A 25,000-nucleotide genomic window follows, 5' to 3' on the forward strand; every position below is an offset into this window, starting at 1 on the left:
CTAATAACTGAGAAGTCACTTCAGAGTGTTAACCTACCTGATTGGTGTAGATTGGCGACTCAAGTAGCATAAATATCTTCCAGTCTTTTGGCGACAAGTCTTTTGGTTAAGGTAACCAATATCATACGATTCCATTAACTGTTAAAAAAGAGAAAAAATATGAGTACAAACCATTTCGTATTAAAGTTCTCATACATACTGTATCATAGGGACTAAAATCAGTTATAATATAAAATCAATAAACGGGAAAATTAATATTTCAATAGCCATCAATTATACGTAATACAAGTGGCATTCTGCAATATGACAAAACCATAGGAGAAAGTAACTTTAAAATTTAACACACACATTACATATATATATACATGCGTGTTTAAAATTGCTGTCTAATGTATTGGTGGCGCCCAAAAATAGAAGTCAACATATTCCAATTCAAGAAGAAATTTTCATTTACGTTTTTCCATTTAAGATTTGGCAGCGTGTGTTTTTAATGACTTTTTAAATGTCTCTTCGTCTAGACTTGATTAGTTGAGTAATAAAATTACACTATAATATAAAAGCTGTAATGGTTAAAATTAAAAATGCAAAAATATTTGATAACTGACTATTTTTAAAATATTGATAAATAAAAACTTTTTATTTTTAAAATATTGATAAATAAAAACTTTTTATTTTTAAAATATTGATAAATAAAAACCTCAAGATTCTTCAAAATAAGAATTATCAAGATTAATTTTGAAATACACTAATTACAAAGACAGTATATAAATTATGCGTGTAGGCTTACTGTACAGTGCACTAACAGGGTGAAACAATGCTTCACTCAGTGAACCACAAAAATGGCATGTCTTTCCACCATGCATTGTGGAAATTGCGAGTAGAAAATGGTGATAGTTTCACGGTGGCTTTACTCATCCCCTGAGAAAATCTAAATGTGTAAACACTATTGATCTCAATTTGATTCCCTTTAGAGCAGCAATGTTCCTTATGATAAGCAGGGCATTTGCTGCTCCGGCATATTGCATTCAATGAAGCAGTTTCTTTACTACCATCAAGGCCATCCGTGCTGTTTCTCTTTTATCTTGGAAGAAGTTCAAGGTCCCACTGCTGCAACAGGATTGATGTCGTATTTCCAAAGCTGATCTAGCTTGTGCAACAGAGTATAAACAGTGAGGCTTACTCGCTCACTCAGAATTACGTGGGCCTCCAATTCCAGTTCCTGAATCACCTCTCACAACAGCTACCTTATCACTTGAAAATATGGTTTGGGAACATGTTGCTTTACGTCCACAATTAATACATAGTCGTCGTGGCGTCTAGAAATCTAAGACAGCATCTTTCCAGACCAATTGAGCTCCCGTTAGGTTTCAGGATAAGAAATAAATACCGATATCTAGTAAGGTTAATAAAAAAGTGCATGATACTTGCAGTCAGCCTCATTACTAATGACTTAAATAAATGGAAAAGGTTGCTTATCTGATGTTACTCTCTACAACAGATGAAAATTTGAAAATATGATGAAAGAAATGTAACAGGATTTTTTTGTCATTTTGTTTGGTATGGAAGAAATGCGCCGATATCATGCACTTTTTTATAGGTGATAACAATTGTACGAAAACTTTCAGTTCGTATTAGGAAATGTATAAAAACATATGAACATGTAGCCTATTATAAGTATGAGTAATCATGCGTATAGACCATGCTTTCCCCCGAGTCCCACGGTATTAAGTAAAATTGGACTGGTAAAAACATTTCTAAGAATTATTTCTTAACATAACAAATAGCGGTGTCTCAAACTTCGTATTCCTTACTGGTAACGGCTTTATAAAATCCAAAGTCAAGAACATTTTTGCTGTATAGGTGGTAATATTTCATTAAAATGTTTTAAAAAATACACGGATAGTAAGTCTAATGAGGCGGTTAAAATTATTCCGAAATAATAAAGATTTATAAAGGAAAAACAGAAACTTTCCAACCAAATAATCATATACATGTAACGAGCGTTTGAGAAATTCAAAGAAACACTTAAAGAGAATATACAATGAAAACGATTGCTTATAAGAGAATACAGTGAAATTTTGAATTGATCACTTGCAAATATGATAAATAATGTAATTTTGAATTAATACACATGATGCATTTAAAAACCCCTCAAGTTCAGAAACAATAGCAAGTGAAATGTCAAAGATAATGAATCTGGTTCAGGAAAATGCTATTTGTTGTCGTTGAAACAGTACTTCTGTTTCAAATCAAGTGATACAAAATATATAGCATTCGTTCTAATGGATTTTAAGGGTGAATACCACTCATCACAAGTCTTGCGTCTTTCAGTTAATTTCATTTCAACGAACCCGATCTCCATTAAGAGTCCGCTGAGGGTAAACGGTCTACAAGATATAGACATTTATTAAGGTTGAGTGAGAAGACTGTGTGGTCAACTACTCTTTCACAAGACCTTTGGGCCTTATGTTACCCAATTCCTTTCTCTACCGAGTAATGAGTGTCTTAACGTAAAGCATGTAGTCCTCCCGGGAAGTTATTTTGATATAACTTCCTGCTTTATTTTCCACTATACTCAACTTTCCACTATTCTCAACTCAGTGAAAAATGGCAGATATGGGAGGACACCTGGTTTGAAACGGATTCCATCACTAGTGCCACATCTCCACATATCACCGGCTGGTTCTCCAACACCTTCACTTTTTGTATTCATTCTTTTTCTCTATTTCTATATAAACTGGTGTAATTCAGAAAATCCTCTCTCTCTCTCTCTCTCTCTCTCTCTCTCTCTCTCTCTCTCTCTCTCTCTCTCTCTCTCTCTCTCTCTGCCTTTACTTCCAACAAGTACTAATTCACGTTGTAGATAACTGTCTTAGCTTTGCTAAGAAAGCGGTCATATGGCAAGGAACAATCCATGGCGAGAGTGTGTGTGCGCTTACCGAAGAGTGTGTAGTGGCATCGCCTGGCATATGAGCATGGGGAGGGGGGGGGGGGGGGGGTGCTACCCATGCTCATATACCAGGGCAGGGGGAACCTTTTATATAGAAATTATAAAAAAAAAACCACGCATTGAATTTCACCTCAATGGTGGTGTGGAACAAAACTTAGAATAATTACGACACAATTTCGGGAATACGCCGATTTACATAGCAACTGAGACAAAACAGACAGACACAGAGAGTAAGGAGACGGAGAAATGTTGGAGACAAAAGGCAAGCCAGTAATCTGTGGAGACAGCCATAGTGGGGAATCTGTTTAAAACCAGGTGCCTTCCCTTAGCGGTCCTTTTTCGCTGCCTAGATCATGGTGCATCTTCCTATGGAATAGTCTATCTCATCATTAGACGTTATACATATTGCCCTTTTAGTCTTAACTGGCTTTAGATATTTGAGATTTTGGTTTGGATAATGATTTTCCTCTTGTTACACTTTTACATACAAAGGCATTTAAGCTAAAACTTTGCACAAGTCTCACAGCCACACAGTTTTACTGGTCTCATATTGGTGGGTCTTCTTTTTCTTCTATTCGAAACTGTATAATCGACTTACTTGCATATCTATGAAGATGAAATGACTCTTTAACAGACATCAAAATACATCATGAAGTTTCTCGTATATACAAAACAAAATAAGGTGAAAATTTTATTTTTTCTCTTTCTGACCACTATGCAAAAGGTGATATACAGGAAAGCAAAAAAGGAAAAAAAAAAAGTGACAGAATTCTGGACTAAGAGAAAAATGTTTGAATATTCAAAAGTCAATTGAAGAACGAACCAGGATTGGGATGTATGTGACACAGAGAAAAATGATCTTTAAAATCTCCGCCACTATACTCGTTCAACCTTCCCACTTTAAACACATCAAATAATACTATAAAAAACAAAGATTCAAATCATATTCTTCTAATGTATTGAATCATTGGAGGATTAAGCATCGAAATGATCATTACCTAGAAATTAGGTCGTCATCATTTTATGTATAATATATATATAAATATATATATACATATATGTGTATATATATATATATATATATATATATATATATATATATATATAAATATATATATATATATATATATATATATATATATATATATATATATATATATATATATATATATATATCATCATCATCATCATCTCCTTCTACGCCTATTGACGCAAAGGGCCTCGGTTAGATTTCGCCAGTCGTCTCTGTCTTGAGCTTTTAATTCAATATTTCTCCATTCATCACCTCCTACCTCGCGCTCCTAAGCCATGCAGGCCTTTTCCAATTCTTTTAGTGCCTTGTGGAGCCTAGTTAAAAGTTTGTTGAATTAATCTTTCTTGGGGAGTGCGAAGAGCATGTCCAAACCATCTCCAACTACCCCTCAACCATGATCTCATCCACATATGGTACTTAAGTAATCTCTCTTATAGTTTCATTTCTAATCCCGTCCTGCCATTCAACTCCCAATATTCTTCTGAGGGCTTTATTCTCAAATCTACTAAATCTATTGGAGATTGCTTCATTGTCATACCAAGACTCATGTTCATAGAGTAACACCGATCTCACTAAACTGATATATAATCTGATTTTTACTTACCCTAACCAGTGTGTGATTTGCTTTTTTCAAATTTTCATTAAACTCTAATTCTAAAGACCCTGTATTAGAGATCATTGCCCCTAAATACTTAAATGATTCTACTTTAGTAATCCTTTCTCCTTCCAATGATATTTCATCTTCCATTGCATACTCCGTTCTCATCATCTCTGTCTTTCTTCTATTCATTTTCAGCCCCACCTCGTGTGATATTTCATGCATTCTGGTAAGCAAACATTGCAAATCCTGTGGTGTTATGCTAAGAAGGACAGCATCCTCAGCATACTCTAGGTCTGCTAAATTCCTATCACGAATGCAGTCGAATCCTTCTCCACCATCTCTAACTATTCTACACATTACAAAGTCCATGGGGAGAGTAAACAACATAGGTCACAACACATTCCCTTGGAGTACTCCGCTGTTCAATAGAAACTCACTTGATAAGACTCCATTAACATTAACTTTGCACTTGCACTATCAAAGGCATTTTCATAGCCCACAAATACCATCAAAAGGGGATTTCTATATTCTACGCATTGCTGTACATGTCTCAAAATTAAAATTTGGTCAGTGCAACTTCTACTTTTTCTAAATCTTGCTTGTTCATCTCTCAGCTTTTTATCAATCTTTCTTTCCAGTCTCTTAAGAATATATATATATATATATATATATATATATATATATATATATATATATATATATATATATATATATATACACACACATATATATATATATATATATATATATATATATATATATATATATATATATATATGTATATATATATATATGTATACATGAATAGGGTTATTTTATTAATTAAGAGAGAGAGAGAGAGAGAGAGAGAGAGAGAGAGAGAGAGAGAGAGAGAGAGAGAGAGAGAGAGAGAGAGAGAGAGAGAGGTGAATTATGTTGATTTCGTTAACAAGTACAATGAGACATGGATACACATGTAGTAGATACAGAATCAAATCGAGTGCCAGGTAGCTGATATCATATATGTTGTAAACGAAGTAGTTTTGTGCGATATGAAACCGGACAGTTGTAAAACAGTAATGCGACACAACTCTGATAATCATCAAATTCCTTTGGAATGAAGTGTCGCCGGAAGTCCAAGCACGTAAACAATGTCACCGAAAGTCTACACATCACAGGCAGCCATCATGGTTGCCACACGTTGATATTTAACATAAAAAAGACGGAAGGTCTTCACATCAGTCGGTCCTGTCCAGGCAGTGCACCTGTCAGCTAGGCCTTTTGGGCCTAATTGGACGACCCCGGGGGTCTGGATTTCACCTATTTCATTCTGTCTTTAGAATGGACAGATACCTACACTGCAACAGAGTCATCCGGCTCTAAAATTGACGCCATCCAGCCATACTAAAATTGACGCCATCCAGCCATGGTGTAGAAGAAACCTTCGAGGAAGGCAGGAAATTGACTGTCTTCTGCTATGCAGTTATAAGCTCCAAGAACTACAAGAATGGTTGTGGTGGCCGATGGGGTAACATCCCTGACTGGTGAACGACAGACTGGGGTTCAAGTCCCGCTCAAACTCGTTAGTTTCTTTGATCGCTGCAATCTCACCATCCTTGTGAGCTAAGGGTTTGGGGAAGCCTATAGGTCTATCTTCAGAGTCATCAGCAGCAATTGCCTGGCCCTCCTTGGTCCTAGCTTGGGTGGAGAGGGGGGCTTGGGCGCTGAACATATGTATATATGGTCAGTCTCTAGGGCATTGTCCTACTCGATAGAGCAATGTTACTGTCCCTTGCCCCTGTCATTCGTGAACGGCCTTTAAACCTTAAAGAGAGGGCAGAAATCAGTGAAGACGAAGATAGAAAGCAGCCTTGTGGACCCAGAGCGGGAGAAAATCTACGGGAATTCTTACTCCTGCACTCCAAAATCTACAATTTCGTGTATTTATTTCCTACGGGCCCAGTGATCCTATATTGTTAAAATTTTCAGTTTTCCTTTAGTAAAATCCCGCATTTCTGAGAGATTATATTTCAATTTAAGAATAAGTTACGGAGATATTAAAAATCATTCTGATATATAGATATTGAAGAAGCCCGGCTATTGAACAGTAATTAATCATAGGAGACTTCTCATGCATATATATATATATATATATATATATATATATATATATATATATATATATATATATATATATATATATATAAAATCCATATGCTACTGGCTGAAACCACTATTAACACCAGATTTAAATACAGCAAATGTTACTTATCATTTTCTATCTTGAACTTATGAAAATTCGGTGTTACTGTCTTGGGATCTAGAACACCCATGATAATTCCACTGAAGAAAGACCATGGCCAAAAACCATTTTTACATTAAGTATATATATATATATATATATATATATATATATATATATATATATATATATATATATATATATATATAGAGTGTGTGTGTGTGTACTAATGGTTTCTGCAAACAACTGAATATCAAAATCGAAGCCAATGCATCTGAGGAAATGGGAATTTTAGGATAATATCTAAGTTAATTCAGTCATATACCAGTATATGCAGGCAGACAGTGCATTATACTGGGATCACTCTTGGGCGATACGGCCAAGCGGTTAGATGTTGATTTTAGTAAAATTTTGAGCATTTCTCCACATACCCATTCATTTCGGGTTTGTTTCGCACCAAATCCCAAAGACCAAGATGAGTGTGGTCACGTGGGATACATCGCAGGTTGCCACACAAGGTCGCCACACTGGCGGACACAATGAAACCTGCTCCATTTTTTCCGCCTAATGTGCGATGATAGTCGAGCACCTGTGATCGACGCGTGCAAGGAGATAACGCATCACACTATCCATGTTCTGTTTCACCGATATTGATAACCTAATCGCCTCTTAAAACTATATATGTGATAGATCTCCCTACGAGGGATGTGGCAACATGCATCACTGCGCATGCGATGCGTGCTGCTATGTAACGAGAGAGAGAGAGAGAGAGAGAGAGAGAGAGAGAGAGAGAGAGAGCGAGCGAGCTCATTGAAGTAGATGGACGACATACCAAAAAACAAGAAATAGAGATGGTCAATTACTCTTATGCAGTTATGACGAGAGAGAGAGAGAGAGAGAGAGAGAGAGAGAGAGAGAGAGAGAGAGAGAGAGAGAGAGAGAGAAATACTTTGTCATGCTCGTAATAATATACAAAGCCTAAACATCGTAAAAATAAATATATTTGAGCGGAAACAAACTTTTGTTTTTACGATATAAAATGCTTTGGTGGAGTGGTGGAAAACTTTTTATATACGGGAGATCCGTGGATCATACATGCCAAGATCCATATCACATGTATATCGCGTGCTAAAAGATCACTACCGCAAAGTGCCCAACCAACTGAGGTGTCACAACTTTCCCACTGCGATGTATGCCGCGGTGACTTGCGTTTCGAGAAATATGTGCTGAAATATCGCCTACAAGCGCCTGCAATATTCAAATTTTCGGGATTTTTTTAGATCTCCTCTGATCGCCAAGGCGTATCGCTCAAGTGTAATCCTACCCTTAGTCATGAATAGTGTATTAACTTCATTTGTAATATGTAATATATCCTGTAAATTTAATTTACAGATAACTTTACAGAATAAAACATAATCAGAATAACCGGGCATATATACATACATACACATACACACATATATATACAGTATATATATATATATATATATATATATATATATATATATATATATACATATGTGTGTGTGTGTATATATATATATATATATATATATATATATATATATACACTCATACTATATATATACATATATAAATATAAAATTAATTTCCAGTGGATATGCATTCCTAAAGGTAGAATTCGGTATCAAATGCCACTGTGATTGATATTTACACTGACTAAAATCACGAGTGTTAGCGATGCATATTCCTCAATATATGTGTGTGTTCTGCGTGTGTGCAACCGAAAATTTACTTTGTCATGTTTATATATGTGTGTGGTTTTTGAGAGGATAGCTTTACAATTTTTAAAGTTATCTGATCTCCTCAGTCCTGTCCTAATTCACAAGTAAGGAGAATTTCTATTCATATCTTGCCATGATCAGAATAGCCAATGATAATGGAAAATCATTGATACCATAAAAGCAATGGCAATAAAAAATCATGAAAGATAATTTGTCTAGTAAAAAGGGGGTTCTGATGCATGAATGCTTTATGTAATATCACTGAATATTTCACTATAATAAAAGTCTTGACACAAGCAGAAATCTTACGATCGAAGCATATGCTATCAATAACGAATTTCAACTGGAAAAAAATATAATACCTGTCATCACAAACTAATTCTAGTATCATTCAAGTAGAATCGGTAACTTTGCGATGACTGTAACTTGATTTGGATAGAATAAAATATATCTAATAACATATATCCATATAACGGACATCTAGGAATATAATCTGCAAGGAAAACTAACATTAGAGACCAAACAGCCTTTGTTATAAAAATAATTTTTAACACGACGTTTCTTTAACAGTTTATTTTTTAAACACTGTCAAATGTTATGCATTTTAAGACCACAATAACAATCGTTCATATTTTTGTATCACTAATAACAATCAAAAGTAAGAAGTAATCCATTATTTAATCGCAAATACTTATAATTATCCACGTCTCATGATACAATTTGAAGAGTAAGCATATAGGTCATGAGAGCAAGGTACACGATCTTTAAAAAAAATATACGATAAAAATTCCAATAACTCTTCAAAAACATTTTGGTTTTGCCAACATGTGTTTTAAACAACTTTTATAAATAATGCATAATCGTCTACGATAAGTGAGTTGGGTATCAGTCGTGTATTGCAGTCTTCGGCGCTGAAGATTTTCTTAATTTTTAAAAACCTCTTTCGATACAAAACGTTATGAGTGTCTTATTAATCCTGCATCCTTATTTCTATCCAGTAGCATATGTTGTCTAAAAGGTTTGCTAAAATCTGAATGTATTTTGGGATAAACTTTAATTTGTATAGTTTGAAGATAATAACATTGCAATGAAAATAATCTTATTTTCATTGTTCAATAAAAAAAAAAAACTTTAATTTCAGCATGATACGATATCGTAAATTTGTGTTCATTTCATTAAACCACGAAATACATCTAACTTTTTCCCTTCAGCCAACGTAATTTTGCGAAGCATTTCGCAGGTGACCTCAGGTAACATTGTGGTAAGTTCATAAGTTCTTCCAGGGAAAGACCGTTATTTAAAGAAAAACTGCCAGACAGATTATTTGTTGGTTTGGCCAGAGACAGTTATTACACTTCCAATTGTTTCTAAAGCAACAAGTCTTGAACATAACACTGCTCTTTGGACAAACATTATTCAAAAATTCGATTGATAATAAAAACCTGAACTGGTAAATATTACACACACACACACACACACACTCACACACACACACACACACATATATATATATATATATATATATATATATATATATATATATATATATATATATATATATATATATATATATATAATATACATATATGTGTGTATGGGTAAAGTATATGTACGTACACAAACACACACACACACACAAAATATATATATATATATATATATATATATATATATATATATATATATAGATATATATATATACAGTATATATATATATATAAGATATATATATATATATATATATATATATATACACAGTACATCCTATGTGGTGATAGGTGATGATGTCTTGTAGATGAAGACAGATGATTGCAGGGATGGAGAAGTAAAATCCTGAGTCGTAGATTGTATTTATTCCATACAGCAAGGGGTTATGAACAGTGGTGCTCTGCAAGGCGTACAGCTCGTGCCAAGAGAAGCAAGAAGACTATCAATGCGCATGCACGGAGTGCTGACAGCGCGACTTATGCGCATGCGTTTGTAACGGACAGAATTTGTGAATGATAAAGGGTGCATGTATGAAAGATAATATATACAATAATCTACACCTCCCCTCCCCTTTTGCGTTCAAATAGGTATCTTGAACGTACTGAGCAAGTTACATACAATGAACTAAGTAAATAATAGTGTGCAAAGCAAATAACAAAATGTATCAAATATAAAATTATGCAGCCAGTTGCGTAAATGGCACAAGGGCCTTGTACGCTATGTAGGCCTGTTTAATCTTGGAGACCTGCGGGAAGTTGTGGAGGGAATTGATGACTTTTCCATGTCAGAGCTAGGGACCCCAGGGAGATCAGAGTTGGGAACTTGATTGGGACTAGGCACTGGATACAAGAAGCGACGGTTCCGACGTAGCACTCCACCACTGGGGAGGCGAATTTCGAACTCGCGTGATCTCGTGCTACCCATGATAATCCAAATCTTGTCCCACCTATGGGATGTTGGGTCCTGGAGACGGACATGTTGGCCCACATTCAGTCTGGGCAGGGGACGGGCGTGGGAGTCATAGTTGCGTTTCACTTGAGCCGCTCTGGCAGCAGCTCGTCGGTCACAATCATGGGCCTTTTCTTGCCAACATTCCATGAACGACTGAGGATGGGCGGGCACACACGTACTGAGAGGGTGACCATACAGGATCTGGGCAGGAGAGCGACCAAGTGGTTAGGCATGTTACGTAACTCAAGGAGGCCACGATCAAAAGCCTCACAGTCAATGTTTCCTGAAGGGGCCTTTTTGAGGATTAAGTGCTTAACAGCTTTGACTGCAGCCTCGGCATGTCTATTAGACTGTGGGTAGTGTGGCGATGAAGTTATGTGGTGTACACCCCAACGCTCTGCGAAGTCAGCAAACTCTCTGCTGGTAAACTGGGGTCCTCCATCGGTGCGTAGGCGCATGGGAACACCTACCTCTCTGAAGTAGTGGCACAAGTGCCGTATGGTTGAGGCGGCAGTGGACTTCCCCGCTACCTGGAAGAAATCCGCTGATACCGACTCGAAGGGCCTCGATGGTTGGTCATCGTTGTGAAGAGGTTCCTGCTGTTGGCTTGGGCGTAGGACTTGGCAGGGCTCACAGGAAGCAACGGTGTTAGCAATGTCAGAGTCTATCCCAGGCCAGAAGACAGTTTGTCGAGCTCGACGTTTAGTGGCTTCAACACCTCGGTGGCTGTCGTGGAGTCTGGCGAGTGTGTGGCGACGTAGAGCGGCTGGAACTACTATTCTCGCACCGTAGAGCACGAGGGTCCCGTCAGTAGAAAGGGCTTCTCGTAGCTTCCAATACGGTAGCAAAGAAGCATGCAGGTCGTACCGATTTGTGGGAAATCCGGACACAATGCAATCACGAAGGCGGACGTAGTCAGGGTCAGCCTGCGCTGCTGTTGACATGTCCTGTAGAGTTCGGTCGGCATTGACGATTGTGGCATCCTCTTCCTGGGAGGCTATTAAGACGTTGATGACAGACCTGACGTGTGACGTTACTTCAGCACAGCCAATCATATCCTCAGATGTTGGGTAGCTGACAGGTGCGCGCGAGAGTGCATCTGGAATGCATAAAGACTTGCCAGCACGCCACATTGCAGTAAACTAATATTGTGACATACGTTCCTTCATTCGCTGGAGCTGTGGGTTTTCGATCATGTCCAGCGTTTAGCTGGTGATAATGGGCACTAGTGGACGATGGTCTGTTTGCAGAGTGAAGGATGACAGTCCTTGGAGGTACAAACGGCATTTTGTGAGACCCCAAGATACAGCAAGCATCTCCAACTCGATTGTCGCATACCTTGTCTCAGCGTCTGCGAGAAAACGGGATCCACACTGGACTACCCGGAGACGTCCGGAACCATGGTCCTGGAGGAGAGCGTAGCCTATTCCATAGAGACGAGATGCATCGGTCTGGAGAATGGTTGACAAAGTTGGGTCAAAAGACGCTAGAACTGGAGAGCTTGAAAGTGCCTGCTTCACACGTTTGAAGGCCTGGACGTGGTCTGGTGTCCAAATAAAAGAGCGCTTAAGGCTCATGAGTGGGCGTAGGGGCTGTGCAGTCAGGGCGATATCTGGAGTGAACTCTGCCAGTTGGGTAACTAACCCCATGAAGGAACGTAAGTCCGTCAAGTTGGAAGGTGTGGGGAAGTCTTGCAGAGCTGTGACTTGTCCTGGATCGGCAGCTATTCCTTCTTCGGAAAGGGTGAATCCACAGAAATTTACTCGGGTCTCCGCTACTACGAACTTATCTCTGTTGAGAGTAATGCCGTTTTTGCGACAGCGAGTGAGTAATTCGTGGATCCTGTGGTAATGTGACAGTAAGTCGTCGTCAAAGATGAGAATGTCATCGACAACCTTGACACATTTCTTCATACCCTGGAGAGCTAGGTCGCCGCGGTAACAGTAGGCGTCGCCGGTGGCAGCGAAGCCCATAGGTCCTCGGCAATGCTGGAAGCGTCCATAAGGAGTAATAAAAGTGGTGAGATGACGGTCCTCCTCCGCTAGCTCCATCTGCCAGTAACCGTGTAGAGCGTCCGCAGTGGTGAAGAATTTGGCTGTGGGATCAACGGTACGAACAGCAGCTATGGGTGTGGGCGAAGGGTGGGCTGGTCTGGAGACTTCAGTGTTCAGCTTGGTGAGATCCACTGTGATGCGAACTCCCTTTGCCTTTGGGACGACAACTAGAGGGTGGCATCATTCTGATGGCTCGTCTCCACAAGGCTTGATGATACCCTGCTGGACCATAGAATCTAGTTCTATCTTGACAGGTTCGCGGAAAGCATAGGGGATCTGCCGTGGGGTGTGAATGGCGAATGGAACAGCGTCCTCTTTAAGGTGGATTTTCATTGGGGGTCCTGCCATCGACCTCAGTGGAGCTGCTTTAAGGTCCTCCTTAGACACAAGCACATCAGGGAAGGTTCTAAGGAAATATTCTCGGGCCTCAGCAGGGGTCGAGTTGGCATGGAGGGGTAGATCCTTACATCGGTTCACGTGGACGACCTGTAGGATGGGCCGTGGAAAGTCTGGCGGTATGATGGCCAACACCTTGCAATGTGCGTAGGACAGGAGTGGCATCGGGATACCTTCATGGACTTGGATCATGGCATGACAGGATCAGTTGGCCAAAGACAGAGTGGCCTTAAGGGACCTAAAGCTGGTATCATCTGTGATCCATCTGCTGTGAGTGTCTCTGAGGTGGCAGAACGTTGTAGCTCATTCCTGGTGATTTGAAGCAGTTCCAAGTGCTGATGACCCATCACTGATACGTCAGCTCCTGTGTCTAGCAGCATCATAATCTTGGATGTCTCACCCTTATAGGTGAGGTCGAGGGAGACGGGTACCGGTGAAGGGCAAGTTGTGGAAAGGGCCTCAACCTTGCGACAATTTGAAGGCCTGCTGGAGGGGGGCGTGGCTTTGGGTGGGCCGCCCTGCTTGGCATTCATCTGCTGTCGGCAACATCTGTCGTAGTGACCCACTCGGCCACAGTGTCTACACGTGGCCTTGTTGGCAGGACACTTTGAAGTCTTCTTCCAGTGTCCTTGCCGGCACAGTTTCCGCATATGCTATCGGCAGCTGGACACTTTTCTGCAGAGCCGTGCTTCTTTGTGCATGAAAAGCAAGAAGCGTCCCTGTTACAGTTTGGGAAAGAAGTAGCACCTTTGCTGCCATGTCCTTCTGTTTTTTTGTAAGTGGAAACAGCGCACAATTTAGAAGTATTGGCACGTATAGCAGTGGTGGCTGTCCTTGTGGCCTCATAGGAGTGACATTCATTGACCATGGTGGCCAATGAAGCTGAGGTGTCCAGGGCAATAAGTTTTTGTGTGAGCTCCTCGTCTCTGACTCCCATGATGATGATCATCTTAAGCTGAGTTTCCTCACAAACTGTACACTGGCCAGGACAGACGTCGATTTCCTCTGCTACGTGCTTCAGTCTGACGTAGAAATCGCTGAAGCTTTCCCCTTCCATCTGTTTGCAAGAAAGCAGATCCCTGCGACGTAAAGCTTCATTTCGCAGATTCTTGATGTGTTCCTGGAGAACATTTAAGACTTCCTCCACGCTCGGATCTGTGTCTGGTGACACATTGAGTGTGTGTTCCAGTATTCTTTGAGTCTCCAGGCTGAGGCACATACGAAGTAGTATTAGCTGCTTCCTGGTAGGTAAAGTCCCTAGGTCCACCATCACACTGTAGCCATCCCAGCGTCTATGCCATTCCCTAAACACTTGGTATGTGGCATCTGGGCGGTGGGGTCTGGGCGATGGCTTTCTGTGGGAGTGGGTGCTGGGAACTTGAAGGCACTGAGGATTGAGTAGGAAGTTGTTGCGAGTCCGGTGGTGTTGCTTGCTGGTGGGTAGGGTTGACCATGAGTAGTTGCAACAGGGCCGTGAAACGCTGGGCTTCCTCCTCTCTTCTTAGGTTGTGGCGTAGTTCTTCCTCATGGCGACGTTGATCCTCCTCTCTCCAACGTGTAGCCAACTCGGCCTGTCGAGATTCCTCCAGGTACTTGATAAGGATCCTTAACTCCCCACCTGTAGCTGTTGAAGGCGATATAGTCAGGTGTGGTGAGAGTAAAGGCAGGGTTTCCATCGTTGAGAAGCAAGGTGGAGTTCGACGGTCTGTTGGTGAGCCTGGGTGTGAAGGCAACTGGCGGTCTTCATTGTCGTGGTCATGTTGCGTATCCCCAGACTCGTCTTGATGTGAGGTAGTCGACATTACAAAACGTTTTAAGCAGTCACCCACAGTTTAAATGAAAAGATGAAAAGATAAAAGAGACTTTCTACAGTATTTATTTTAAAAATTACTGTAAATAGAGTGGCAAATGGCAACAGTGGAGGAGCATGGGAGGGCTCCCGGGTGGTGGGGAGGAGCAGCGGGTAGGCTGGGCAGCGGCCACTAGCACTCTGACGGTGCGTTTCCGGTGATGAAAGAGGGTGGATGCACCTCGATTTCCTGTGATGAGTAGGGGTAAAAAGGGTTCTTATATGGGCATGAAGAAGGGCACGACATGCAAGAGAAATATTACCCACTAACATCAAATCACTAACACCACACTGCACTGGCACTGTATGAACGATTCGCAAACAAAGCAGAGACACTGTAAAATCCACAGGTAGTCGAGGGGAAATGAGCAATGGCGGCTCGATGCAGATGCTGGATTCCGGTGTTCCCTTAAAATGCTGAATGGTTTTGTCACTGCACCATGGTGATAGGTGATGATGTCTTGTAGATGAAGGCAGATGATTGCAGGGATGGAGAAGTAAAATCCTGAGTCATAGATTGCATTTATTCCATGCAGCAAGGGGTTATGAACAGTGGTGCTCTGCAAGGCGTACAGCTCGTGCCAAGAGAAGCAAGAAGACTATCAATGCGCATGCACGGAGTGCTGACAGCGCGACTCATGCGCATGCATTTGTAACGGACAGAATTTATGAATAGTAAAGGGTGCATATATGAAAGATAATATATACAATAATCAATACTATGGATACGAGGAACTTTGAATACTAGGTGTACCAACCGTGTGTCACACAATTGTACATAATTATTTTGTATATATTATGCTTGTATCTGCGATCTTCCCTCGCACTAAAAAGAACCTGAATGATCATGTCTCCGGTTTTGCTCTGTAACATTGTCTGTCTCTCGAACAGGTTATGTCCTGTTGCCTTGAGGTTTTGTATATAAAGAAGAGTGTTCCTTAATAAACAACTCAGTTGATTGCATCCTGCCTTTGAGTTCACAACCCTCACTCGGCACCGTCACATTGGTGACCGCAGAAGTCGACTCGCTCCCACTGCCTTCCACCCCCACCTCCCTCGCCCCTCCATCGTTGGTACTATGACGGACTCTACTACAGCAGTTGGCGCTGCGGCCGCCCCATTGAAACTTTCACCATTCGCCAGCGGAGGGGCGTTTGCTTGGTTTCAGCGCGCAAAAGTCCAGTTTCGTATCAGGAGCGTGACTCGCTCAACCACCAAAGCGGATTATGTTCTCGCGGCGATACCCGAGGACACCTTCCCAGAAATATCCGACTGGCTTTGTGAACAAGGAGACACCCCAATAGCGTATGATGCCCTCAAAACATACCTTCTGCAGCAGTACTCGCCGTCGCCAGCCGCCCGTATAGCAAAGCTTTTTCAGCTCTCGCAACAACCGTTGGGGGACCAAAGGGCTTCGCTTGCCCTCAGGGAAATGACCAGTATCGCTCGCCTTCAACCTGCCGCAGACGGCTCTCCTCGTGAGGTGAACCTACTTCGTGCCCTTTGGATACGCCGTTTACCCAAACTTGTACGCACTGCCATACCCGATGTCGATAGTTTACCCATAAAGGACTTGATGACCAAAGCCGACGCCCTTATGGACAGCCACTTCAAGACCTCCATCAACGCCTCCACCCCTGACGACGAGGATGCCTATTCAACGTCAACCGAAGCTGACATGAATACCGTAGGACATACACGCCTACCCCGTGACATGCCGAAGCGGCGACAAAGCCGCCCACCACCCACCAATCGCTCGTGCTCCAACGAACGACTTCTACAGCCACTTACTACCTCCCATCCGCCGCAGTTTTGCTACTACCACTTCAGATTCAAGGCAACCGCGAAGAAATGTGCCAAGGATTGTCAGTGGCCAAAAAACGTGTAAGTAGGCCATCGCTTGTGGCGGTGGCCTCCCATGTTTCTAATCTTTTCTTTTTACAGGATGCAGGAACAGGCGTGCGATTTTTGGTAGACACGGGTGCTTGTCGTTCTCTTTTGCCAAGGAAACTCTTCAAGGCACGACGTAGTCTGTCTACATCTGCCGACGTCCACTTGGTAGCTGTCAACGGATCTGCGATACCCACCTACGGTTACAAGAACCTCACATTATCGTTCGGAAACGGTAAATTCAATTGGAAGTTTCTCGTTGCTGACGTCACAATGCCAATCCTCGGTGCGGATTTCCTCTCTCATTTCCACCTTCTGGTCGATGTCGCCCACCGACGATTGGTCAACGCAGACTCGTACTTGTCGACACCTCTTCAACCCGCCCCTTCTAACCTCGCTCTCCACATCAGCGCACCCACGGATGCCTACGCCCACCTCCTCACGTCGTACCCGGAAGTTTTCCGTCCAGAACTTCGCCAAACGCCCACGGTTCCTGCCAAGCACGGTATTTATCACCATATCAAGACGACGGGACCCCCAGTCTTCACAAAATTCAGACGTCTGGCACCGGAACGATTGCCAGCCGCCAAACAGATGTTCGCCGAAATGGAGGAAATGGGCCTTTGCCAAAAGGCCTCCAGCCCATGGTCGTCACCCTTACACATCGTTCTGAAGAAAGACGGCTCCCTCCGTCCGTGCGGGGATTACAGGCGCCTGAACATGCAAACAGAACCGGATCACTACCCCCTCCCAAACATTGCCGACGTGACCTCCTACCTGCACAAAACGAAGGTTTTCTCTACGCTCGACCTCCTGAAGGGGTATTATCAGGTGCCTATGAACCCAGAAGACATCCCCAAGACCGCCATCACCACTCCGTTTGGTACATACACCTTCAATTACTCCTGTTTTGGCCTTCATAATGCTGGGGCAACTTTTCAACGTCTCATGGATGGCATCTTAGGGGACCTCCCTTTCTGTGTATGTTATGTGGACGACATACTTGTGTTCTCCTCCTCAAAAAAAGAGGAACACCTCCGTCACCTGCGCATCGTGCTCGACCGCCTGCCTTGTAGTCCGGTACGACAAGTGTACCTTTGGCGCCAACGAAGTGTCGTTCTTAGGGCACTGTATCGCTCCTGAAGGAGTCCATCCCCTCCCTGAGAAGGTAGCAGCCGTTCAGAACTTCCCCGCGCCCTCGACCGTCAAAGCTCTGCAGGAATTCTTGGGCATGATCAACTATTATCACCGTTTTCTGCCAGACATTGCCGCCACTCTTGCTCCCCTCTACGCCTCCCTCAAGGGCAAGCCAAAGGACCTGAAGTGGGGTCCCCTTCAAGAAGCAGCCTTCTGCAATGCAAAGAAGGCCCTATCAACTGCTGCGGCTCTCACTTTTCCTATCCCACAACCCCTCTCCTTCTCTCCACCGATGCTAGCGACGTCGCTATTGGTGCAGTACTCGAGCAGGTGGTCAAAGGCTCCCCCGCCCATTGGCCTTCTTCAGCAGAAATCTGTCCAAGGCAGAATCGGGTTATTCTATCTTTGATCGAGAATTGCTGGCGGTGCACTTGGCTGTCCGTCACTTTCGCCATTTCTTAGAAGGTACGCTCTTCGTCATTCGCACAGACCACATGCCTCTGGTGCACGCCTTCACTCAACAGTCTGACGTCTGGTCCGCCCGTCAACGCCGACATCTCTCCGCCGTGGCTGAATACAATTGCACCCTCCAATACGTCCCTGGGAAAATGAATCCCGTTGCCGATGCCCTGTCAAGAAACACGTTGGCTGCCGTTCAACTGGGATTGGATTACAATGCCCTGGCTGAAGCCCAACGACAGGATCCAGAGTATCAAGCTTGTAGGACATCCTGCACGTCCCTCCGTTGGGAAGATTTTCCCCTCGAAGACTCCAACACCACCCTCCTCTGTGACGTCAGTACTGGTAGACCGCGACCTTGGATTCCTGCTCCCATGCGCCGACAGGTGTTTGATTTCATTCACGGCCTTTCACATCCCTCGTGCCATTCTACTGCACAGCTGCTGAAGGCAAAGTTCATTTGGCACGGCATTTCTAAGGATGCTAAGGATTGGGTCCGCGCCTGTACTTCTTGCCAAACTTCCAAAGTCCATCGACACACGGATTCAGGAGTGGGCACCTTTCCTCAACCTCAGCGTCGTTTCGCACACATTCACGTCGACGTTCCCCTACCCACATCACAAGAACATCGTTACCTGTTTACCGTCATCGACCGCTCCACTCATTAGCCTGAAGCCATTCCCATGGAAACTGCAACGTCTGCCTCATGTACATCTGCCTTACTCTCTGGATGGATTTCAAGATTCGGTATCCCTGAGCATTATACTTCTGACAGGGGAACCACTTTCACCTCTCAATTGTGGACGTCATTAGCGAATCTCCTGGGCATCACCCTACATCAGACAACGGCCTACAACCCCGCTGTCAATGGAATGGTTGAACTTTTTCATCGTACCCTCAAAGCAGCTATGATGTCCCGATGCAAGGATTGCAACTGGTTTACTCAGCTTCCCTGGGTCCTCCTGGGACTAAAGACCACTCCTAAAGACGCCCTCGACGTCTCGGCAGCTGAAATGGCGACTCGTTGGTCGTCCCTGCTGAATTTTTTCCTTCTACAACCTCCTCCGACGATCTCCAGCGCATACGTCACGTCGTGGGAAAATTTACTCCATGCCGCCAGACTTACAAGCCCCCAGCGAAGCATCACATACCAACGGACTTGCACTCTGCAACGCACGTCTTCCTGCGCAACGACACTAGCAAGCCACCACAAACGCCCCCTTACACGGGCCCTTTCCTTGTGATCCGACGCAGTCTGAAAGCATTCCTACTAAACATTCGGGGCAAAGAAGACTGGGTCTCCATTGATCATTTAAAACCTGCTTATCTTCTGCCAGATGACCCGCCTACAGTTCACCTCTCTAGATCAGGGCGCCCTATTTAACATGTACAGTATGTCATTTTTAGGGGGGGAGCCATGTACCAACCGTGTGTCACACAATTGTACATAATTATTTTGTATATATTATGCTTGTATCTGCGCTCTTCCCTCGCACTAAAAAGAACATGAATGATCATGTCTCCGGTTTTGCTCTGTAACATTGTCTGTCTCTCGAACAGGTTATGTCCTGTTGCCTTGAGGTTTTGTATATAAAGAAGAGTGTTCCTTAATAAACAACTCAGTTGATTGCATCCTGCCTTTGAGTTCACAACCCTCACTCGGCACCGTCACATGGGGGATAGGAAAACGATCATGAATTTTTAATAAAATTTCTATTGGGTTACGAGTGTTGCATCGACCAGTGGGCGCAAATTTCATGACAATGTCATTTTCATGGAAAATTACAAATTAGACTATCACTTATGCAGAAAGCAGAATTACACAAGGCTCATGTGCCATTCAATCAGTGTTCAATCAGATATAGTCCATGGGCCAGAAAGTGAAACCCTCCCCCCCCTAGGGAATTTTCACGACCCCCCTAGTTTTCTTCCTTAGGGTGTCCTTTATGCATATCCGGGTGTTTCCAAACACATAACTGTGGCAAAAAGGCAAAATTATCACTTTTTGTACAAACCGCACGCCAAATTTTCACATTTTCAGCCGCACTGACTTTGCGTCGCTTTACTGGCTCTAACTTCCTTAATATCCAAACTAAGTGAACATTTTTGGTACCAACATAATGCCAAGATCAAGAGCTACACAATGGTATATAATTATGTCCATAATCAATGATTAATACCTATTCCAGGGCCATTATTGTATCCCCTACCCTTAATTTTTGTTCGAAAATGGGCACCTGTAACTAGTTGTTACTGATACTGATGATATTGTTGAGGTATTTGGTTACATTTCTGTATTTGATTTTGTACATAATCTTATTTAGAATAATGCATATCAGTTTCGTTCTCTAATTTCCCAAAATATATGAATTAAGTGACAATAATCAATTGATTGTATAATGGCCACATATTTTTATTGATACCTACTTTGTAGGGAACGCTTCTTAATAACTTCTGTAAATCGTGACATATCTGCATTATTTTGGTGCTAATCAAATGCTTGGAGCATATACAACTATGCTTGATGATGTAAAGTTAATCTGTTACTGAAATCCATCATCTAAACTGCTGATACGTATCCCCCACTCCTTAAAAATAGTTCAAATTTCAATTGACGGAACTTTGTTCTACCCTCATCTTCCCTATCATTTCTACTTTCTGCTACCAAATGGCAACAAAACAATTTATCTTTATGATTTATCATAAAAAAGACTATTTTACTAACATTTAAAGAAGGAGATGCTTTGAAGAGAAGTATAGTGCTTGGACATTATTCACTGTAGAGTGGCCACCACATACTTATATCATGAATATGCATGCACAAACATAGTAAATATGATCAAAACTATAAATGAAGGACACTACCTATTGCAGTGTGTCTGACTTTCATATCTGACAGGTGTCATTCATTGAGTGAACCAAGAAAATCATTGATTAACAGTAGGATAAGAGAAATGTAACCAAAATAAATGTCATTTATAACTTAAACTGACAACTAATACCAACAAGTAAATGGTGAAGAGCTTGGAAGTCTACATCAATGTTTGAAATCTGCGAAGTTGTGCTCATATAAATATCATTATATGTGGAGTATGATGACCTAGTTAGTCTCTCTTTGTCACTGGCAACAGACAACTACAAAAAAAAAAAAAAACTAGCTTGACAATTTACACATTGCATTCATGATTCTTCATCATAAATGTTGTCGGCTAGGTTGTTAATATCAATATCCTCTGTAGCCAAATCGTCATCGCTGTCAGCTTCTCTGTCTAGCATGATATCAATGAGTTCCGCTGGCAGTATATCACCCTTGACCCAGTCATTCTGCAGCTGTCCTGAGTCATCAAGTTTCCAGCTTTTGCCTACTGGACTTGGTATATCTGGATATGGCAAACTGGACTTATTCCAAACATATGCTTGGTAGTTGCATCTGAGGATATGCATGTGCAGTGATGACCTGCATGGTGGGAGCAAGCTCAGATCAATGCCATCACAACTGGACAAAGTTTGGCCTTTCTAGGGCTGGAATTTTTATCTAAACATATCATAGAGTGGCTTGTTTATGTCTTTGTAGTTGGCCTTTCCATACATACAGCAGACAAACTTCAAGTTCACTGAATGTTTCTTCAGAAATTTCAGCAGTGGTTGCTAGAGAGATTAATGCTGAATGGTATTCAGGAGGGGCATCAAGTGTCTTCTTTGGTGTAAGTTTACCTCGGCGAACGAAGGCACTGTGAATGCATGAAAAGAGTACATGAGTTTACAGTAATCTGTACCATGTTTGCTAATAACAGCTCTCACATCAATTAGTCTTCTCGTTTGAAACGCCAGTATCAAATAACACAGATGGGTCAATATCTTGAGAAAACTTCAACAGCAATAGGAAGACATCAGTATCTGGTGAACGGACTACAATCACCTTTTCCGCACTAAATGATTTGGCAGCATGGATGCAATGCAGAATGATCCGAGTATCTGCTTCCTCCTGTGAAGAAAATAGGTCCTGCACCTGCATGGTCTGAACAGTCAATCCATCCTCACTTGTAAGGAGAGCGCATTCGTCCTTATACACAAAATTTACATCAATTTGTAAACTCTCATTGCACAGTTGTAATGTTTGCCCCTCAACATTTGATCAATCGATCCACTTGCACATACACCAGCCTCTATAATGATGTCCTCAAAGCCTGTGGCGGACATCATCTTCCCGATGACTCCAAGGTATGAGCAGATTGTATGAAATGCCCAAATCCTTACAAGAACACCACTTTATTCTCGTGGGTTTTGCCACATGATAGAGTAAGCTTTCATTACTACAGCTAGATCAAAAGTTACGATAGTGACCTCCTGCTGCACATCATTTGTGGTCTGCTGGCATAGTCAGAGTATGTGCTGAACTGTGGCATTGTCAGTAATTGCCTATGTACTGGCACCATGTAATCAACTGTAGACTGAGCACAGGCTTCAACAAAATCACGTTTTCCAGTCAGTGACAACCATCCAGCCCAACCAGGAACACTTTGTTCATTAGATTTGTACAATCTTGCAATAGTCCAAGCAAAGTCTGATTCCTTGGATTCATGAAATGAAACTGGTATTGTCACAGATACATGTTCCACTCTCAAATTAGGCTCAGTCCTACTCATGAAACAAGGTGGCAGTTCTTTATCCTTATAGCGAATTGACCTGTCTTTATTACTCTTCCCTGACTGCTGATGGTGGCTGCTCCCTGTTCATGTCACAACTTGCACTACTAGATGTCTCCTGAAAGACAATACCATGTGCTACATGTGTTGTTCCAGCCCCTGATGGTGTTTCTTCAGACAGGTCGAAGTTGTCCCAGCTGAAGTGGAGAACTACATTATTCATACAGGATGATATGGCCGCGGGAAGTAAGGATTCCTGCGTGTTGATTTGGTTACATATGGCAGTTTCTAGCTCCATCACTTGGGAATAGACCTAACGGTGACCGAAATGATTCAGCAGTGTAATGAGCTCAGCACTTCCTGTCATATGTCTCAAAGTTATTCCAAGAAGAACATGTTTAGGCATTTTCCATTCTCCTCGGCTCATAGCATAACATGCATCTTGAGCACATGAATCAACCATTCTCTCCATCTTTGACGAAATATCTTTAAATGGTTTCCCACATAGAAACCGCGACAAAAAGTTAATCAGGATTGGTGGTGGTTTGTTCTCTATGGACATCAACTACGCTGCTGTAGGTGGCCATGGCAGTACGGCTGCATTCCTTTTGGTATCCATCAGTTGTCGCCTGAGCATCATAGCTGCTTCACTTCGGTATTTGGGTGCCCAGAATTTAACCTTGTGACTAAAATGTTTCTCCAACTTATTCTTGAGTTTATAGGTTTTGTAGTTTGGATTGTAAGTTAATGGATGATGTTCTTGTAAATGTAGCAAATATTTCTCTTTCAACATTGCCACACGTTCTACGTTGCACCCCTTGATTATATGTTCTTCAACATAATCACAGATGTAGAAGAATGCTTCGCTATGGGCAGCTAAATGTTCAACAGCACTCTGATCCGGCTCTTTATTAACATTTCACTCCTGCTTACGAGTGTAATCTCTGCGACAAGAATTATGATAATGTGCCTCTCGTGCTTGCAAGTCACAGCCTTCAATCTTTCCAAGTAATGTGTAGTAATTCTTATGCTTTGCATTCTGTAGTATTGACTCAGCTGCAGTTTCTGTAAAACACTTTGTTAGAAACTCTCTGACACCTCTCTGAAGGAAATAAAATTGATGAGGATGATACTTGCTTTCGATTTGAAGTTGAAGGCCCTTCGTCATCTTCAACTGGATGTCGTCGTTTTCTACTTTTTATATGACCAACATTTTTAAACTTTTGATAATACTTCCTGTGTATTCCATGGGTATTTGCATTCAGCATCTCTGGAACTTTTTCATAGATTTCATCCATCCTCACATTAGCATCAGCACTAACTTTGTGGAGCTGCACTGATTCCTTGATCTTTTCAAAGTTCACATCAGTCAGTTTTTGAACAATTTTGTCAGTTTTCTGTTCAGAAAAATGTATAATGTGAGTCCTTTTGGCACACTGCAGAGATTTTTTTCCTCTGACTTTTCTTTTTCAGTAAACTAACTGGACGTTCTGCCATGCTGACTAATTATCACCAGTTGATATTGGATCCTTTGCCTGAAATGCAAATGCATCATAATTTATGCACAGAACCAATTTCAG

The 25,000-nt window shown here is 41.8% G+C and overlaps 1 protein-coding gene and 1 long non-coding RNA gene across 6 annotated transcripts in view; one reads left to right on the forward strand and one right to left on the reverse strand.

Moving 5' to 3' along the window:
- Positions 1 to 25,000, forward strand: part of LOC137627478 (lachesin-like) — a 770,122-nt gene that overhangs the window by 488,453 nt on the left and 256,669 nt on the right. The gene's annotated exons all lie outside the window — the stretch shown is intronic.
- Positions 1 to 25,000, reverse strand: part of LOC137627501 (uncharacterized) — a 742,199-nt gene that overhangs the window by 338,880 nt on the left and 378,319 nt on the right. For all 3 annotated transcript variants that reach the window (XR_011041172.1, XR_011041173.1, XR_011041171.1), the window contains exon 4: positions 38 to 138. This is a non-coding gene — a long non-coding RNA (uncharacterized lncRNA). The remainder of the gene's footprint in view (positions 1 to 37; positions 139 to 25,000) is intronic.

Source organism: Palaemon carinicauda, chromosome 2, assembly GCF_036898095.1.
Source record: "Palaemon carinicauda isolate YSFRI2023 chromosome 2, ASM3689809v2, whole genome shotgun sequence".
Lineage (NCBI taxonomy): Eukaryota > Metazoa > Arthropoda > Malacostraca > Decapoda > Palaemonidae > Palaemon > Palaemon carinicauda.